Below are 19,566 nucleotides of genomic sequence, written 5' to 3' on the forward strand. Positions count from 1 at the left end.
CACACTACCCATTCATGCTAATAAATACATTCATTTTCAGTACACACTAGGGACGAAACACTGTACATACAATAAAATAACCCTGATTTTTCCAAGAATCGGAAAACGGGACCCATATACTCGCTGCCGTGCTCAAGTAAGATTCTCATCTGTAATGGGCTTTCATGGCCAACATGATCCCATCTCTTTCCGGTATACAGAAGTAGTTAATGACTCCAATTCCCTTCTTCCATCCCCGTGCTGCATATCGCTTTCAATCGGTTGACAAATTTTCTTCATAGTATTACTTTTTATTTCGTCGTGCTAGAATCCATGTGCATGTGCCATTTTCAGGTACTTGTACGTGTCTCTGCTGCAAGCCGTTCAATCTCAGCCCTCTCGGAAGAGGAGGAAAACCTCCTGAATATGCCGAGTAGAATTCTTAGGTGGTCTTTTCTGGATAGAAACAGCATTATCGTCCATGTACAACAGATGTGAAATTAAGCCCCTTGAGAAATTAACAGGCCCTCCTAGTCGGTATCCATATCCGGATGATTCCAAAAGCCTGCACAGATATTTCCAATTTTACTCAACTGAGTTAAATGAGACTGAGGGGGTCTCTCAGACGCTCGATACTACGGACGATAGTACCAAGTACATGCATGGACTTGTCTCATCCCCTAGCAAGTGAGGTGGTGCAAAAAAGAGCACATCTGTACATGTGCTTTTAAAAAGCCAGTTTTCTGGCTTCCAGCAAAAGCTTTCAGCCACTCCCGGAGAGACAGAGGAGGCACTCTATTTCCGGGTCCGGTCTGCCGGTACCCTCCAGCTAAAGTACAAGTTGTTCTCAAACCACGGCCACCTCAGTCGGGGGCTACTTGGAATCACCCTCTCCCGTGTTGTTATTTTTAAGGTGAGACTGATCGAAACGACGACAAATTTTGCACCCGTTACCTGAGGTTTGCAGGTTAAGTTACCAGGACGCCTTTGCCAAAGCATAGGAATTTAAAGAAAAGGGTGTAAGAAGGGAAGATTTTGCCACGAGGCGCTAGGGGTCGCATACGGACACGTTTAGGTGGGACAAATGCCCCCTTCCATCACAGAAGGTAGGTCAATCAAATTTCGGGCTAATATGCACTCGGCTCATTATCTCTGCAGCGGAATGATCCTAGCTTCTCTAACTGGTTAAACCGTAAGTCCTTTTTGTCCACCGATTAAGCTCCTCCGTTCGCTTAATTATCAATTATTAATTATTAATTGCCACAAGAAAGTTTGAGGCCTATTTACTTTTAGTTTGTATAAATTTTACCATTTAGTTAATAAATTTATTTTTGGTCAAGAAGGTTTTGTTTTACTTTTGCTGTTCATTTTACTTTTCTTTATTTTAATTCCCCACGCTTTCAACACAGCGCACTCTGCTGATTTCGCTGTACATGGGCTTTGGAAACTGTGAGCCATTTCCCGGACTTAAGGTAAGTTTAGGTTACCGAAGTCCGTCGCAGGATAGAGCAAAGCTGACACCTGGTAGCAGAGCGTGGTTTCGATCCACGGACCTCTGGGTTATGGGCCCAGCACGCTTCCACTGCGCCACTCTGCTGATTTCGCTGTACGTGGGCTTTGGAAACTGCGAGCCATTTCCCGGATTTAAGGTAAGTTTTGGTAACCGAAGTCCGTCGCAGGATAGAGCAAAGCTGACAATTTAAAGAAAAGGGAAAGGTTCCCACCATCATTGATTACCCCTAGACGCCAGAGCTGATGGTATGGCTTGTCTAGGCTCACAGGTACACTATGGGATGTAGTTCCCATTAACTTAGATGAAACGAGAATCTTTAACGTCCGGACTAACGCCCAAGTCACTCAGATGCCCGATACTTCAGGATGATTCTAGGCGCTTGGGCAGTGAATACAGGGCAAGAACAAACCAAAGAGAGCTCAAAGAATTTCCTTGGAAAAATCACCCTAAGCACCCAGAGCATGAGAGTCGTCTCCATCGCCGAGTCATAAATTCATTAATAGCTTAGTCTACTACATAATGACATTCTCAGTATATACAGAGCACCTCCATCAGCCAAAAGTGCGGCTCCGAGTCGACGTTCTTCATATAATCAATGTAAACGGTAAATAGATTATGCTTCCTGTTTATCATCAAATAAAATTATTATTATTCGAGAAGTAAATGTCACCCTCTTTTTTCTTTATCCTACAATTATTGTTTATTTGTATTGTTTTTACATTTCGTATTAATAGGTTCAATTTCCCATTTAGCCAGATGATCAATAGTCTCTCATTCTGCTTTTACACTGGATATGAAAACTGACCCCCGGTCAACCTTCACCCGTAGTTATTTTAACAGCGTTAACTTGTATAACCGAGACACGTCCCACGAAGGGTTTTCCATAAAATACGTGAGTAATTTTTTTCTACTAATTTTTCGACTTGCGGATCCCGGGTTGTCGCGATTTTTTTCCTATCGGAAAACATCCCAACGGATTCTTTGACAATCACATAACCGTGTAAAAGTGATTTATCTGCGACAACCTCTGTCGGTTTTGCGGCGGAGAATCTTTTTTTTATGAACCTATATGGGAATGTAATAAATCAGTATGTGCGCTTTCATAGTACGTGAATAGGCCGAGTCAGCCATGGGGGTACATCTCTGGTACTCAAAGAAAGAGGGACATCGTTGACCCTTGCTCAAAAAAACTCTCAAAAGTAGCCCTTTCAAAGAGACAACATATAACCCTTGTGATAGTTATAGTTCCACAACCGCGTGTGTATTTTTATATTAAAATAAGGAAATACAGAAGTGAAACTGCGTAAAGGGGTAGTCCTATGTACACATTCTTTATTACTATTAATTGCCTCCTTGATTTTTTTAAAGTTAATTAATAATTTTTATGTAAAATGTGGTTGAGATGTAAAATTGGTGTCACGAGCGGAAAACGAAGCCAAGACCTCCGACTCTATACCCGAGTGTTCTAACCACTTGAGCCACTTCATGTGTTACCGAGAATCCAGATTACACCAAATCTGAAATGCCAAAAATAGGGAAATTTGAAAAAGTTGTAGATTGAGTTGGTGTCTCTGGGACGGAAGTCAAGATATTCAAGTGGTTAGAGTACCATATTCCCAGTTGCTCTAACCACTTGAGCCACTTAATGAGTTACCGAGAATCCAGATTACACGAAATCTGAAATGCCAAAAAAAGGGAAACTTGAAAAAGTTGGAGATTGAGTTGGTGTCTCTGGGAAGGAAGTCAAGATAGTTCAAGTGCTTAGAGAACCATATTCCCAGTTACTCTTCATGAGTAACCGAGTATCCAGATTCCGAGAAATTTGAAATGCCAAATATTGAGAATCTAAAAGAAGTTGTAGATTGAGTTGGTGTCCGGAGGATCGAAGTCACGATAGCTCATGTGGTTAGAGTACCTCGGTATATAGTCGGAGGTCGTGGGTTCGAGTCGTGGCACTAATTTTTCATCTAAACAACACTTTACATATAAATTATAAATCAATTTAAATCATTAATTTGGTTAACTAGGACCAACCGAAAACATGTGGACTAATAGTTTCTTCTTGAAATATTGTAAACTGCTTAGTTTTTTTATAAGATTTGTTCCCAGTAATTGTGAATGAGTATTGCGTGTAGTTGTAATTCTTTGCATATTAAATCTTGTGTTTTTAAATGCGCTGCAGAAGATAACGTCGTAAAACTCCTTGTGATTTATGAGCCTGTTTACAGACGATAATCATGCACTCATGGCGCCTCCACCATTAAAACTGCCTTAAAAAGTAAGCATAAATCTAAAGGTTCATTGCGATCTCGCACATTATCCGGTGATAAGGCATGTTTAATTAAAATAAGGACAAGATAATGCATTTCCTTCATTAAATTTTGACCTTAAAATGAAAATCATAGTAAAAGATTTTTGATTAGCACGAACAATCGTCGTTTCTCATAACGGCACCTTCGAAACCGGCTTCTCGAGCAAGTGATGTTGTTTAAAAATCAGCATACTTTACAAATTTATTACGATATAGTCACCTAATTGGTAGCCTTCACACATCAAGTTAATACATTCAACTATACAAATAGTTTGCATACCTTTCAATGTTTAGCATGCTACTCACTACTGAATCCAACGGTGTTAATTAACGTTTTTGATTTATTTGTTTTCATATGTTTTTAATACACGGTCACAGCGCAACACCCAGAAGAGATATGCCATGAGAAACCAGCCAATGCTGGCACTCAATTTGAGGGATAAACGGCAAGGAGGTTTCAAGGCTATCGTCGATTATTAGGGCAACTTGGCGAGTTATCAGGATAGGAATGTGGCACGAGCGGATTAGGATGAATCGGGAGGTAGGTGTGAAATTTTTGGAATCAAAAACTGACAAAAGGAATATTGAGATCCTTGTGAGGAACTTGGACGATTTATCCAAGGGCTTTTAATTGGAAAAATTGGATGCGCTGGATGTTGGTTGGTTTGGCAAAACGCCACAATTCCAGTCCGTATGTCCAAACTGGTCGCAGTAAAGTCTTGTAGTGTTGACTGTCAAGTCAGATTAGCGCTAGTTAACAAAGAAAAAAGAAACTGGTGGATACTGAAGAAAACCTGTTTAATATAACCACCAGAAACAAATTAATAAAAATTGTTTTATATTAGAATGAGAGCCCCTTGTTTTAGACACAGTCCTGAACCGAGTTTAATTCAAAAACTGACTGATCAATTTGTCTTGAACCGAGTTTAAACGATGATCTTCGTTCAACTTTGAACGGCGTCGAGGGTGGGTTAAACCAAGTTCAGAGTTAAGCGACGTTCAATTCATAATATCACTGTTAAAGTAGAGATGGAAAAAACCTCTCATTTTAAGTAACGGCTCACTCATTGAAACGAACCAGCTCTTTTTCATGCTCACCTCTCGCGCACACCAAATTTATTTTCTCAATAATAATTACATGGGTAAATTTTGGCGGGTTTTTGAATCTCAGAACAGAGTTTTTGAAAAAAAAGCTGGTCGTACAAAACATTCCTAAGAATTAAAATTCACTAATTTCGTGGTCCGCTTGACCAATTAATATATTACAATTAATTAAGGTTTTTAGTTGAGATAAAAAAGTCAATCGCACGAGCGGGATTCGAACCCACGATCTTCGGCTAGATACGCCGCTGCTCTACCACTAGAGCTATCCTGACCTCGATCCACTCGAACACCAACTTCCCATCTTAACCCAACCTTTCGAATTTTCCCTCCTTTTTGCCATTTTTCTGATATTTAGCCGAAGGTGGTGGGTTCGAATCCCGCACATTAATTAATTGAAAGATGTTATTTGGCCAATCGGAACACGAAATCTAATGGGTTTTGAGTTATATTCAACCTACGAAGAAAGGTTGCAGAGATTTTTAAGACTCGCTCGACTCAATCAGGTAGGGCAACCAACTCCGCGACATATCGAGTAGCTGTATGTCGCCCGTGTGGACGACTGTGTGGCTTTTTACATTACTTGAACATTACATACGGGGACCGCGGTAGCCGAGTGGTTAGCATGAGAGACTCTCACGCCGCGGTCGTGGGTTCGATTCCCACCGTCGCCTCTGGTCCTTTTTTCCCGATAACCCCCAATTTGAACAACATATATAAAAAATTCGTCATGGCTAATATGCAAAGATCATAAAGCAAAAAAAAAAAAACATTACATACATTACTTTTACATTTGAACTAACTTTAACCTCCTCTAGACTCGCGTGTAAACCGAGCCTTAAAATTATTTTAATTAACTTCACTCATAATGTGGGTGGGAGTGTAAAATATTTACTAATAATGTCTCTACTGGTTAATGTGAATGAAAGGGTGATGGAAGAATATCGAGCAATCCACCCCCTGATTGAATGAATGGTATGTAAACAGAAGTGAACTATTTGAAAATGAGCAAGAGTACGAATGAGTTTGGAACTGCATTCATTGTGTGCTGAATTGACCTAGCAACCCCACTGGAGCACAACCTCGGTGGCTGGACTGATAAATTAATATGAATGCCCGTTCCATTTGAATTTATTGGTTTTTATTAAACCATTTTTGACATTTGTAATTTGTGTAGTAATTGCTATTCCCCCTTTTTTAATTAATTGTCTACATTATGCACACTATTTAATATCATTTTGTCAAGGATTTAATTAATAGAAAGTCGAGACGGTGCTCCCTTTATTAAAAGGGCTTTGTTAATAAGTAAACGTTATGCATTAATCTTTGTCAGATGTTTCATGATTGCCATGTCTGTCTAGGCTCCGCTTAATCATGCTCATGGTGTTTAAACAGGTGACTTGAGTTCCTGCACTCGCATACCATATTCAGCTATTCGGTTTCTGTTAGCGATTTCGACCATCTATGAGAAAATTATGCATGACAGAAAGGCAATCATTTGAATTACCATTAAAACATCCCTAGTACATCCATTAGAGTTTGTGGTCCGATTGACCAAATAACCTTTTTCAATTAATTAATCTTTATGTAAAATATTGGTTGAGAAAAGGCTGCGATTATAAAAAAGGAGGGAAAATTCAGAAGGTGGGTTGAGATGGGAAGTTGGTGTCCGAGTGGATCGAAGTCACGATAGCTCGAGTGGTAGAGCAGCGGCGTATTTAGCCGAAGGTCGTGGGTTCGAATCCCGCTCGTAACACTAACTTTTTTCTTCTCCACCAAGAACTTTGATAAAAAGAATAATTAAAACCGTTGCATGATGGAATATGACATTATTCCAAATTTTAGAATACAATAAAAGACATCGAAATTGAAGCGGAGTATTTAGCCGAAGGTCGTGGGTTCGAATCCCGCTCCTGAGACTGATTTTTTCATCTCAATCAATACCTTACATAAAGATTAATTCCTAGTACATGTGTAGCCAGACGGTTTCTTTTATGGTGAAGACTAGAACGACCGAAGTTTTAGGAAATGGCATGAAGAGGTTATATTCTATCAGCCTTTCTTGGGGTGTTTAATTGTGAGCTCTTTTCACATGCCGGCGTTCGTTAGACGCAAGCCCCTTTTTCATTAGTTTAAGTAGGCGCTGGGGTGTAAAATCTCGAAAGCTCTATATATCATTCTTTATCTCTTTAGCACTCGGGAAGTTTCTCAGACATTTTCCTCAACCATTGCCTCGCCGTGATTTACTGTGTACACATGCAAATGTTCCTTCCTAAAGTTTGTAATAAAAATCAATACAATTTCGACAAAAGTCGATCTTCAATCAACAATTTTAGTATTTTAGTAGTTCAACGTTCGATGAAGTCGGTTAGAAAGAAACACTGTACTCGCCCGACAGGGATTATCATGAGTTAAGTTTCAGCAAATTTGCTAAATTTTGTGTTGCCCTGAGGCAAAGTTTGTCAAGAAAGGGTTCAAATTATTTTCACGGTTGCAAACCCCCACCCACCCACTCTTTTCCGATGATAATAATAATCAAAGCCATTAACCACGGATAATAAAATATACAGAAAGAGTAATAAAACAGCTCATTAAAATAAATATAATAAAACAAAGTCGACATTAAAATCTAAAATCTTCTATATGTGACGTGGCAAAGAAATGTGTCTTTTTCCAATCCAGTTAGTCAAAAACGTCCCATTTACTTTCTTCTTGAAGACAGATCAAAATTGTCCCCACGGCCAACATGTTGGCCCCTCATCCTTCTTCTTAATTCAAGTGACACGTCTTCTGAAAGTCCGAGGAAGAACTCTTTTAAGAAAATACTGCTCCTTGACAATATTATAAAAAAGAAATGTACTATTGAGAATTATCATTAGATACGGTAGAAAATTTTGAAATATTCCGATCAATTATGCTGATACAAGTAGCAACAATTAATGGGGTTTAAGTAGCACACGAGGAGCGTCATACATACCAGTTTCTGGAAACTGAGAAAGCGTCTACATATCATGGCTGTATTCGATGATGATACTATTTTTAGGTTATGCAATGTGTAAAAAGAAACTGCCTCCTATGTCATTTTCAAATGCGAAGTAACCCTTAAATAAAGACAACCTGGGATACAAAACAAAAATAATGTAGCAGCGACTTCTAACAAGAAGGATTGAGTCTATTGCACTGAACTAGGGAACTAGGAAGATACAATTAGCCAGAAGGCTGCAGTGCCTGGGGAGCACAAACCCTGATTCCTAGTATCCATCATCATCATCATCATCACCATAGCAATCGCAACTCCTGTTACACAACTTGGCGCTGATTGCAGGCAATTAACCCTTTTATTTTTTGTTTTGGAGATTAAGTTTCCCTAATTTCCGGATTGAATTTAAATTTGTAATATAAATCATGGTAAACGTTGTTTAATTGTTTTTTTTTTCCAGAGGCTACCCTTATGTAATTGTACCTCTAATCGTTCCTACTACCTCGGGGGAACGGCGCTTTCTGAAACCCGACATAAGCAAATACGTGTCCTTTAATTGAATCCGGGACTAGAACATATAGGCCATGTTTGCTATTTCTTCTTAAATTACACCTATAAATAACTTGGTATTCAGTTATGCAATTATTTGCGCTTTTGCAGAAATTTTATAAAAGAAAACATATAAATAACATAGAACAAAGCCGTATATGTACATTTTTTAAACGATTTTCTGCTCTTCGGATATAAACCTTACTGATTTGGAATATTATTTAATCGTTTATTGACGTATGTGTTTCACAGGATAATTGCCTCTTCTATATTCCTGTCATGCTAAATTCAATTTTGTTCTAAGTCTAGGGCTAGTTTAACAAAAAAAATCCTAATTACAGTCTTTTTTCTGGTTGGATTTTTGAGTTTAATTTATCTTGTAATATAATTCCGGCATCGCTAGGAATTTATTTAAGTCCTGTCGTGCGTCGCAAGGAAAAATCCAAACTGATATATTAGAATTTGAAGTACACACTTTCGGCATTTTAAAAAAAAATATTAAGTTTAGTAAGGTCGCTTTAGAATGAGATACGGCAACGAGTTCTCGGAAATCGGACCCATAAAAGACAACGTCCCAAAGCACTTTTGGTCCCATCCTTTATATCATCTATAATACTGGTTTAACCTGTACACCCCAATACCATCGTGACCATCTACGCGGACGATACCACAATTTGCCCCCTACATGTAATCCTAACCAAAATTCCTCCAACATCCAAGAACACTTCGAGCTTATCGATGACTAGTGCAAGAAGTGGAGGACAAGAAAGAATGAAAAAAAATGGACTCAGTTTTCACATTACAAAAACAGTCTTACCCTCCACATCAACAAAAAAGAAATGACGATTTCCATTCAAGTCACATACTAAGGACTATACCTAGATAGTAGACTGACGTGGAATGTACACACAAGGCTTAAGAAACAACGTAACACAATGACTTGGACAACAACTAATTCTTCTAGGACCGAAATCCGTCCTGACTATCCTTATAGACTTAACTGGGACAACGTGTAAAGGACTGGTATTATGAGTTTATGCCAAGCCATCTAACATCCAGGAAATGCAATCATTCCAATCAAAACTCCTCAGACAAATCGTCAATGCTAGTTACTGTATGCCAATGACCTAAGCATTCCTTTTGTCAACGACCTGATCCGTTCCCGATTTTAAATATTCCACACGAATGCCTCATTAAAAATAAACGAAAAAGCAGCTATGTTATCGAAGTAAATCCTGCTCTTCGTCACCGTATTATGTTCAGTAAAATAAAACTTATGTGGTCAGTTTGCTCCGTCGTTGATAATTTGTTTGTCAAAAGTCATTGTTCACGTTGTCTCCGAGGGAAAGCTGAAGAATATGAAGGCAAACTGTCAAGTCCCTACTGTACTGGTGAACATAAAATGAAGGATTGTAAAGTGGGAAAAGAAAATTACAATTAGTTAATCGTTTTATATAAGGTTTTGGTTGAAATGAAAAAGTTAGTGCCACGAGCGGGATTCGAACCCACGACCTTCGGCTAAATAGTAGGCTCAAGTGCTCTACCAATTGTGGCCGGTTAAAACATCTACTCAAATGGAAAAACCCCGTTTTGCAATTTTGGCATTTCGGTCATCTAGAAAAAATAATTCATTGGTGGATTGAAGTAAATTTGACCATTGTCTAATGTCACACTTTTTTAAAATCGAAATCTTACCCATATGACGATTTAAACGTGTATTTTTCTAATAACCGATATGGAATGTTATACTATATTTCAATTAATTAATCTTTTAATGTAAGGTATTGGTTGAAAAGAAAAAGTTAGTGTCACGATTCGAACCCATGACCTTCGGCTCAATTCGCCGCTGCTCTAACCACTTGAGCTATCGTGACCGAGTGGTTAGAGCAGCGGCGTATTTAGCCGAAGGTCGTGGGTTCGAATCCCGCTCGTGGCACTAACTTTTTCATTTCAACCAAAACCTTACATAAAACGATTAATTAATTGAAAGAAGTAATTTGGCCAATATACCGCTAAATATAGCGGATTGCAATTAATGATTATTTGTAGATCGTGAGATGCGGTCTGGTGTGATGTAGGATTAAGAAAAACATTTTCTTTATCGTGCCAACGTTTCGATCTTTATTGAGATCATCTTCAGGGCCTGGGATTTTTAAAAATTGTTTAAATTATACAAATACATCTAGGATGTGAAAATGAATTTATACAATGATGAATACAATATAGAAATTTTAGGTGTAATCAAATTATTTGTACTCACAATTATTATTACTATTATAACTATATTATGCTAAGAATTACAATTAATTGTGATAACTTCTATAAAATCCCTTAAAGAAAAGAACGGAAATACAGTCGACTGTAAACACACGGCTTACGATATGAACTGTCCATCTTATCAGGCGATTATCTTTCGGCTTAGACAGATGATAAACTGTAGCCCATGACTCACCGTTCAGTCAAAAATGGGACTCACTGTATAAAATGTTTGCAGAATAATTTACAACTTTCCCGTGCTTCGCTTTCAGTATGAAATGACTTTGTTTCCCTACGAGAAATCGATATCATAATTATCCAAGAACCATATATTTAATCGAAAGAATTTACACATCTTGGAAAGTATTTAGTTGTGGTATGAGTAAAAACCGTACGGCTGTAGTCGTAATAAATAATAAAATAAGTGCAATTATACTTTCGAAATATTCAAATGAAGATTTAGTTGTTACCGAAGTTCATGATAATTCAAACCCACAATTTTTTATAATTAGTTATTATTGTGATAGACAAGTGAACCTACAAAAGTGCTTAAATCGTCTTTCTGTAGTAATGAAAGGAACAATTCATAAACAATAATTTTATTATTGGAATAGATAATAATGCTCGTTCTCTTTCATGGTTTGATTTTAAAACTGACTGTAGAGGAAAGATTCTGGAAGAATACGTGGCCGAAACAGCATTGACTTTTCTAAATTCGGATGATGGAAAAGCAACGTACGAATCAGGGGTGGGAAGAGTAATATTGATTTAACGATTTCAACTCTAAGTATGGTTCCTACGATTAACCATTGGGAAAATCTGGATCACGAGAGCGCATCAGATCATAGATAAATGCATGTTGATATGTTTAACGGTGTATTAAACCCTAATCTGTCAAATAATTACGAAGGACGTAAATATCAAGTAAAAGAAGCCAACTGGGACGAATTCAAAACAAAATTTAAACACAACGTATTTAAATACACAAAAATAATAAATAAAAGACAATTAATTAAGGCTTTTAGTTGAGATGAAAAAAAGCTAATGGCACGAGAGGGATTCGAACCCACGACCTTCGGCTAGATACGCCGCTGCTCTACCACCTGAGCAATCGTGACCTCGATCCACTCGGACATCAATTCCCCATCTCAACCCCACCTTATGAGTTTGAGATGGGGAGTTAATGTCCGAGTGGATCGAGGTCACGATAGCTCAGGTGGTAGAGCAGCGGCGTATCTAGCCGAAGGTCGTGGGTTCGAATCCCTCTCGTGCCATTAGCTTTTTTTCATCTCAACTAAAAGCCTTAATTAATTGTCTTGTATTACTTGGTCACGCGGACCACGAAAATAGTGAATTAATAATAAATAAATATGGCCAAAGGGAAGATGAAATTAATATTGAAAATCATTATTCGGAGATCGTGAGATGCGGTCTGGTGTGACGTAGGTTTTAGAAAAAGAGTTTCTTTATCGTGCCAACGTTTCGATCTTTATTGAGATCATCTTCAGGGCTCAAAGTGTTAGTTTTCTGTGTACATGTGTCATTGTTGGGTGTCGTGTTGAGATTGCCAAAAAAATATATTGAAAACGTTGATATAAAACTAGCAGAACATATAAAAATTTTTATAATCTAGAATTAATACGGGGAGAATTGACAAAAATAATATCAGCTAACAAGTTAGGAACAGCTAACATTCGTATACCGAAATATACAAGCAATGCTAAATCCACACTTAAAACAGTTCCATGGTGGACAAGACAGTTAACTTAAAATGACGAAGCAACTAAGAAGGGACAGAAGAAGATATCCAAGAACACATGAAGAACAATTGAGAGCCGAAAGGAAAAATACACACTACGAATTGAAAAAACAATATACTGATAAAATAAACTCTAACAAGATCTATTCGTGGAATAATTACTGCAGTACACAAGGCAGCGATTTCCCATGGGGAACTGTTTACAAAATCGCTGCGGGTAAGTCAAGAAACCCGTCTATCAACGTTGAACACTCCATAAGGAGACCACACTGAGGACCTATAAGCTACTTTAAATGAGCTGCTTTGGAAATGCCTGCCACGTGATATAAATTCGACCGAAGAAATTCGCAAAACTATAAAATGCTAAGTGGCTAAAAATATAGACCACCCCGACGATTTACCATTTACTTCGGAGGAAATATTGGAACTTAGACATTCCTCTTCAAACCTAACCAACACCAGTAATAGATGGATTTACAAGAGATATAATACTTCGAGTCAACGAATGTCTACCAAGATCAATCACTGCAGTGTACTGTGAATGCTTTAATGTTGATGCTTCCCGAAAATCTGGAAACATGTAAATATTAAACTTTAAATCTTAACGGTTTGGTAGAAAATTTATCAAAACACCGGAATAAGTTTATTTAAAACAATTACTTTTAAAAAACAATTTATTACAAGGTTGTGCTCATAAAATTTAACTAACAATTTATTACATGGTTTTGCTCAAAATAATGCTGCATTAAGAACAAAAGAGGCGTTGCGATTGTGATACTGATTTGTGATACACGCTGTGTGACTACGTGGCGTGCGCTTGACGTCGCATAGATGTGCACACCCTACCAACACGAGACAAGGCGTCGGGTAGCTTAAAAAAACTTCCTAGTTCCTCACGGTAGATGGCGCAATGCCGAAACGTGTTTGAATAACTCAAAAACAAACGAGTAGAGAATGACCCAGTAAGGGACCCTGTGCCGTTTTAATTTTTACATGAGTTTTAATTTTTGCAACGAAAACCTACAGCAGGTTCCCAGAGTAGGTTCCAAGATAGGATGAAATAGGTTCGTTAATATCTGAGAAAAGGGTGGTAAGACCTAGTATAGTTTATCGCTGACAGTAACAAAAACTTTGGGACTTTCTATACGAAGCACCAGGAAGATGAATAGGAAACATCCGAAAAGGCCTTTCCTTCAACTAAGCCCAATTACTAAATTCAATCAAAAAGTTCTGACCTAAAGTTAGCGGAGTATCGTCCCAGAGTGTATTTGATTACTGTTTGATTATTGATACATTTTCAATACCGGATTTACAACTTTACTATGTTTAATTAGAAAAGTCGTAATCGATGTTTGAATTCTGTTTATATTCTTAGGACTTCTATGTATATTTTAAATTAAAATGATAAGATTATTGAGAGTAATTTAGAAGTTAGAAGTTATCACTGTGACTTTTCTCATGAGGATTTTTCTACAAATACATCATTTAAATTTTAGGTTTTAAAACAAATCCAGAGGTACTATGTTGCTTACAATAATTTATTTATATATTGACAATGAATTTTTTTTAACCCTTTATGGCCCAAATTTGTCTTTGGCAAGACGAATTTTAGTAATTTAATCAATCTTTGCTTAGCGGTCATAATTGACCATATTAATTATTGCAATTAATTATACTTTTTATCTAAGGTTTGTGGTTGAGATGGAAAAAGTTAGTGTTACGAGTGGGATTCGAACCCACGACTTTCGGCAAAATACGCCGCTGCTCTAACCACTTGAGCTAACTTGACTTCTATTCCTTCGGACAACAACTCCTCATCTCAACCTACAACCGTTCGAATTTTCCCTCTTTTGGGCATATTTTCAGCCATTATACTCGAAATTTAAAAAGTGGCAAAAAGAGGGAAAATTCGAACCGTTGGAGTTTGAGATGGGGAGTTAGCGTCCGAGGTGATGAAAGTCAAGATGGCTCAAGTGGTTAGAGCCAACGGCGTATCTAGCCGAAGATCGTGGGTTCGAAACCAGCTCGTGTCACTAACTTTTTCATCTCAAACAAAAACCTTAGGTAAAAAGAATAATTAATTGGAATTAGTAATTTAGATAAATTGTTATTGGGACTTCCCGAAAGTTTGGTGTTAGATAGTTTAGATTGGCGGCAATAAATCAGAGTTGCCAATACACGAGCAGAAACCAAGCAGGAACAACATTGCGCCCGCTCTAAACTCACGGAATTTCCTGCTAACTTTAAACAAAATTGCTAAAGTTGGCATTGCTCTATAGTAACTTTGGCCAAGAAAGAGTTAAATTAAAAACTGGGAATGAAAAATTTTACTTGGCAAGTATAAAAATACATACAAGATTCCAAGAGAGAATTAGACTGGAGCTAAAAAAATCAGTTTTGCCAATAGCCGGGATGGAATATTGAAAAACACTTCACTCTCCCTAAATTCATGCGATTAGCCAAGCTTTAGCAGACCTTCTAAATTTGGTCTTGCCCTGAGGCAACGTCGGGCAAGAAACGGTTAAACGTAAATTTCCGAATATAAATTGAATCGGCCGTTCGGACGAGGGGTTGAATATATTAACAAGGCTATTTGTACTGTTCTGCTCGCGACGGCAGTTTTATCTGATTGGCGTGCTCTGGTATCTTCGAGAAAAGGGTCGAGTGTGAGATTTGAAAACTGTCAAAGTCCAGCCGCCCTTTCTCGGCTCTTACATAGCTGGAAGTGGAGTGGCAGAGTAAAAGATGGCGCGAACGGAGCTTCGGCCCCTTCCTTATCGTCCGCTCTTATCGGCGTCCCTTTTCATCGACCTGTTACAAACTTTATAAATCACATTTAACGGGAAAAATCACCATTTAGCCCCTCTTCGATTTGGCAAGCATACGCCCGATTTCTTCTCAATTGGAAATACTGGAAACGATTCTTCCAAATCGTTCTTTGACAAATTTATATGCCTAGTTATGTGTGTGTATGTGTTCCCTATACGTGTACTGACTAAAGTTGTTCGACAAACATACACACACTTTTTAATCTTAACGAGTCCCAGAACATTTTTTCTGTAACTAACAAAGGAACGACCAGGTCGGTGGGTCACAGATTTCGTATAAACTTTTTTTTAGTGATTCTACACTCCAAAATATCGGACAAGTATCCGCCACTTCTAGTGAACATGCCCAGATTTCGCCAAAAAAAACTATTGAAAGTTTAAATGTTCATTCATTAGATTTCGGGCCTGATTGACACAAATATATCTTTCGAAAGGTAGGTTGTCCGAGTGGATCGAAGTCACGATAGCTCAAGTGGTAGAGCAGCGGCGTATTTAGCCGAAGATCGTGGGTTCGAATCCCGTTAGTGACACTGACTTTTTTTATCTCAACCAATACCTTAGATAAAGAAAAATTAATTTAAATTTTCAATTTTTTATCATTTTCATTTTGCCTTTTTCAAATTGCTCAAATCAACTATGCGAAATGTCAAATGTCACTAGCGTGATGTGAAATGTCAAATGAATTATATATCATTTTACATAATTTTATATGTTGATTGCAGTCAAAATATAATAAGTAAAAGCTATAAATGTTTGAAACTAAACTCCTTGGCTAAAAGGATTTTAATTTCGAACATACCATTTCTTTATGCTTTATTAATTCATAATTCTAAATTTATCATAATGGACGTTGATTAGCAAAACTCTCCACCACATTCTCAAGAAAATTCCCTCTTTTCCAATAACAACGTGTTCATTATAACAGAATTAAGGGAATTCTTAATAAATCGTCTTAATCGGGTTAACGAAGCTTTTTCAAAATCCAATTTTAGTCGCAATTAAATGAGAATAAATCGTTATTTTTAGAATCCAAAAATATTATTCTTAGCGCAATTATCTAATTATTGTTTAAGATCAAAACAAAAATGTTATACAACGAAGAATATTTTAAAAAGATAAATAAACTAAGCACTCCTTTTTTTTTGCATATTTTAACAAACATTCCGTAAGCAAAGTGGGCAAGAAAATGGTCACAACTTGGATTTTACCTCAATGATACGAGATTCTACCGTTATAATACCCTTAGATACCGAATTTCGGGAAATCGGCGTGAATTAATTTCACGCATTTTACGTTTTAGTGGTCAATTGACAAAGTTACTTCTTTCAATTAATTATACTTTCTAGGTAAGATTTTGGTTGATATAAAAAAGTCAGTGTCACGATCAGGATTCGAACCCACGACCTTCGGCTAAATACGCCGCTACTCTACCGGTTGAGCTATCGTGACTTCCATCCTCTCGGACACCAACTCTTCATCTCAACCTACAACCATTCGAATTTTCCATCTGTTTTGCTATTTTTAAATGTCATCTAATCCGGATTGGATTCTCAGCGACTTATGAAATGGCCATGGTTTAGTGAAGTGGTACATCTTTTACTTATTAAATATTAATCCGTTTTACGTTTTTGTGGTCAATTGACCAAGTTATTTCTTTCAATTAATTATTCTTTCTATATAAGGTCTTGATTGAGATAAAGAAGAAGATAAGAAAAGAATCCTGATTACACGACATTTAAAAAAAAAATGGCAAAAAGAGGGAAAATTCGAAAGGTTGGGTTGAGAAGGAGAATTGTTGTTCGAGTGGATCGAAGTCACGATAGCTCAAGTGGTTAGACCAGCGGCCTATTTAGCCGAAGTTCATGGGTTCGAATCCCGCTCGTGACATAGACTTCTTTAACGCAACCAAGACCTTACATAGAAAGAATAATTAATTGAAAGAATTAATTTTATGGCTGATAATTTGTACTACCGTCTGATTGGCATTCCTAGTGCAAGCTCTAAGAACATTTTTCCCAAATCCGAGAACCCCATTTTCATGGGTGATAATTCGTTTTGAAGAAATTGTCAAGTGCATTTAATAAATGTATGAAACATTACAATTGGTCTAATAATTCTATTTAAAAAAATTAGGTTAATTTCTGGCAAATAATTTTGATATTTTGTGAAATATTCTATATATTTTTATAGGTCACAAGTGGTTAAAAAGCGACGTTGTTCTTCATTCATATGGTATGTTTGACGCTAAAATCCTTTCAGCCGTTTTGGAATTATAGCCGTTTCAATCAGATATTCGGATAACGACTTCTTAAAAATTGGAAAACATTTAGGTGTCAAAAATTGATGAATTTAATTCAAACAAAAATTTATATTTAGGGGTCTCTAAAGGGGTAAAAACGAAATTTCATATTAGTTTTACAAGAAAAAAAATTATGACCTAGTTTACTAGCAAAAATTTGGGTTTTAGAATGTTTTTAGCTATTGATAAACTTTGATAACTTTTAATTTTTATTGCAATCTACATAAAAAATGCCCTAAAATAAAATTTTCACGAAGACTAGCTAAATAAAAATTTTAAAAACGGAAAATTTCAAAAATTTTTGGCAATAGTAAGGCCTAACACTCAATCACAATGTATTTGGTCCCTCCTGTTTCAAAATGAATTTGAATTTTGTTGAGAACGTAGTTTTTTTTGGATTTTGTTAACGTCCATCTCATAAATTTAGAATATTGAAATAATAAAAGGTAAAAAGCAATTTAAATTCAAACAAAAATTTATATTTAGGGACCTGTTGAGGTGCTAAAATAAAATTTCATATTAGTCACGAAAAAAAATTATGACCTAGTTTACTTGAACAATATTTTAGTTTTAGAAATTTTTTAGTTTTTACTATATATTTATTGCAATCTGCATAAGAAATGCTGTAAAATGATATATTCAAATAGTGGTATTGAGCAAGTAGAACGGCGAATAGAAATATTAAAAAACGGAAGATATCATCTTTTGGCGAAAAACCACCAAAAATGTTTGGTTCAAATCCTTGACAAACCAACCTGGTCGTCTCCTTGTACGAAGAATTTTGAAGTTTTAAAATATGCGCTTAAATATATGATAGGAAAATCATTTAAAAAATTCGAGTTTAGAAACAATTATAAATAATGAAGTACAATAAATGAATTGTGGTATATGAGTGTAATTTATTAGCGTAAATGGCAGGGCTTACCAATTACCCCGAGGATTAACGAATACTCAGGGGTACTGTGTTGTAGTTTATTACAGTGAATGGCAAGATTTATCCCCAACCCCGAAGAATATCGAGTACTCTGAACTTGTGTGAATGGATGAGTAAATGTAATTTATTAGCGTGAATGTGTGGGCTATCCCCAATTATCCCGCTGAATATAGAGTACTCTGGTAGCCTGTATATTAGGCTCACAAAAGTTCACTTCACTTCACAACAGAAATTAATTAATTATTCTTTAATTTGACAATTTAATCTAGCCTGATGGGTCTTGTGCTGGTTTCTTCTTTACTGTTTCAAGTTTCAATCATAATGTTCTGAGGTCCTGGAAACGGTTTTTATTTTCAATCATTTGCATTAACATGGACGATTAGATGTTTCGGAAGTGGGCTGCAAATTATTTTCTATCGCTTTCGAATACGTTGTCGATTTCACTGCGTTCGGTGCACAAAGAGTTTCACGCTATTTTCAATTTATGATGGTGGTCGGGTCAGAGTTTGGGTGGTGCAGTTGTCAGGAAACAACTGGAGTCATTTCCTCTCTTCGAAGTAAAATAACCAAATCCATTTTTAATGTTGTTTGAGCGCTGTTCTTACACAGTAAATAATAAACAAAATGTTTCTGGCCTTGGGTGTAGAGTACACTCGTGATCTCCACGCCAATTATGTATAATTAGAAAGTCCATCCGAAACATTTCGGACCACCACTTTGAATACAGAAAGTAAAGTAATTCCAGTAAAGGTCACACTTGGATGTCGCGGAAGACACCACTTCATAGCACTTTTCTTCATACTCTTCTCAATGATAATTCCATGGGATACGGCAGGATTCGAACTCAGAATCGCTTATGTGCCAAATTTGGTACAATTCGGGCTTTCAAACCAACCACTCGGCACCACAGACCCCTATACCTAACGTACTGAAAATACGCTCTCTTTTTTTGCCAATATACTATTTTTTGTTATAAACTTCTATTAGAAATATATCAATGTTGGCCATTGCTGCTTGAAAGAGTTCTGCATGGTTTTAATATTATTGATACGTGCCA

General features: G+C 36.8%; 1 non-coding gene across 1 annotated transcript; it reads right to left on the reverse strand.

Moving 5' to 3' along the window:
• Positions 1–1,504: 1,504 nt before the first annotated feature.
• On the reverse strand, positions 1,505–1,576 carry Trnam-cau. Its single transcript has one exon. It is a non-coding gene; the product is annotated as a tRNA-Met (tRNA).
• Between the last annotated feature and the right edge of the window lie 17,990 nt (positions 1,577–19,566).

This window comes from Cimex lectularius, unplaced genomic scaffold, assembly GCF_000648675.2.
Source record: "Cimex lectularius strain Harlan isolate CLEC.00 unplaced genomic scaffold, Clec_2.1 scaffold235, whole genome shotgun sequence".
Taxonomy (NCBI): Eukaryota; Metazoa; Arthropoda; class Insecta; order Hemiptera; family Cimicidae; genus Cimex; species Cimex lectularius.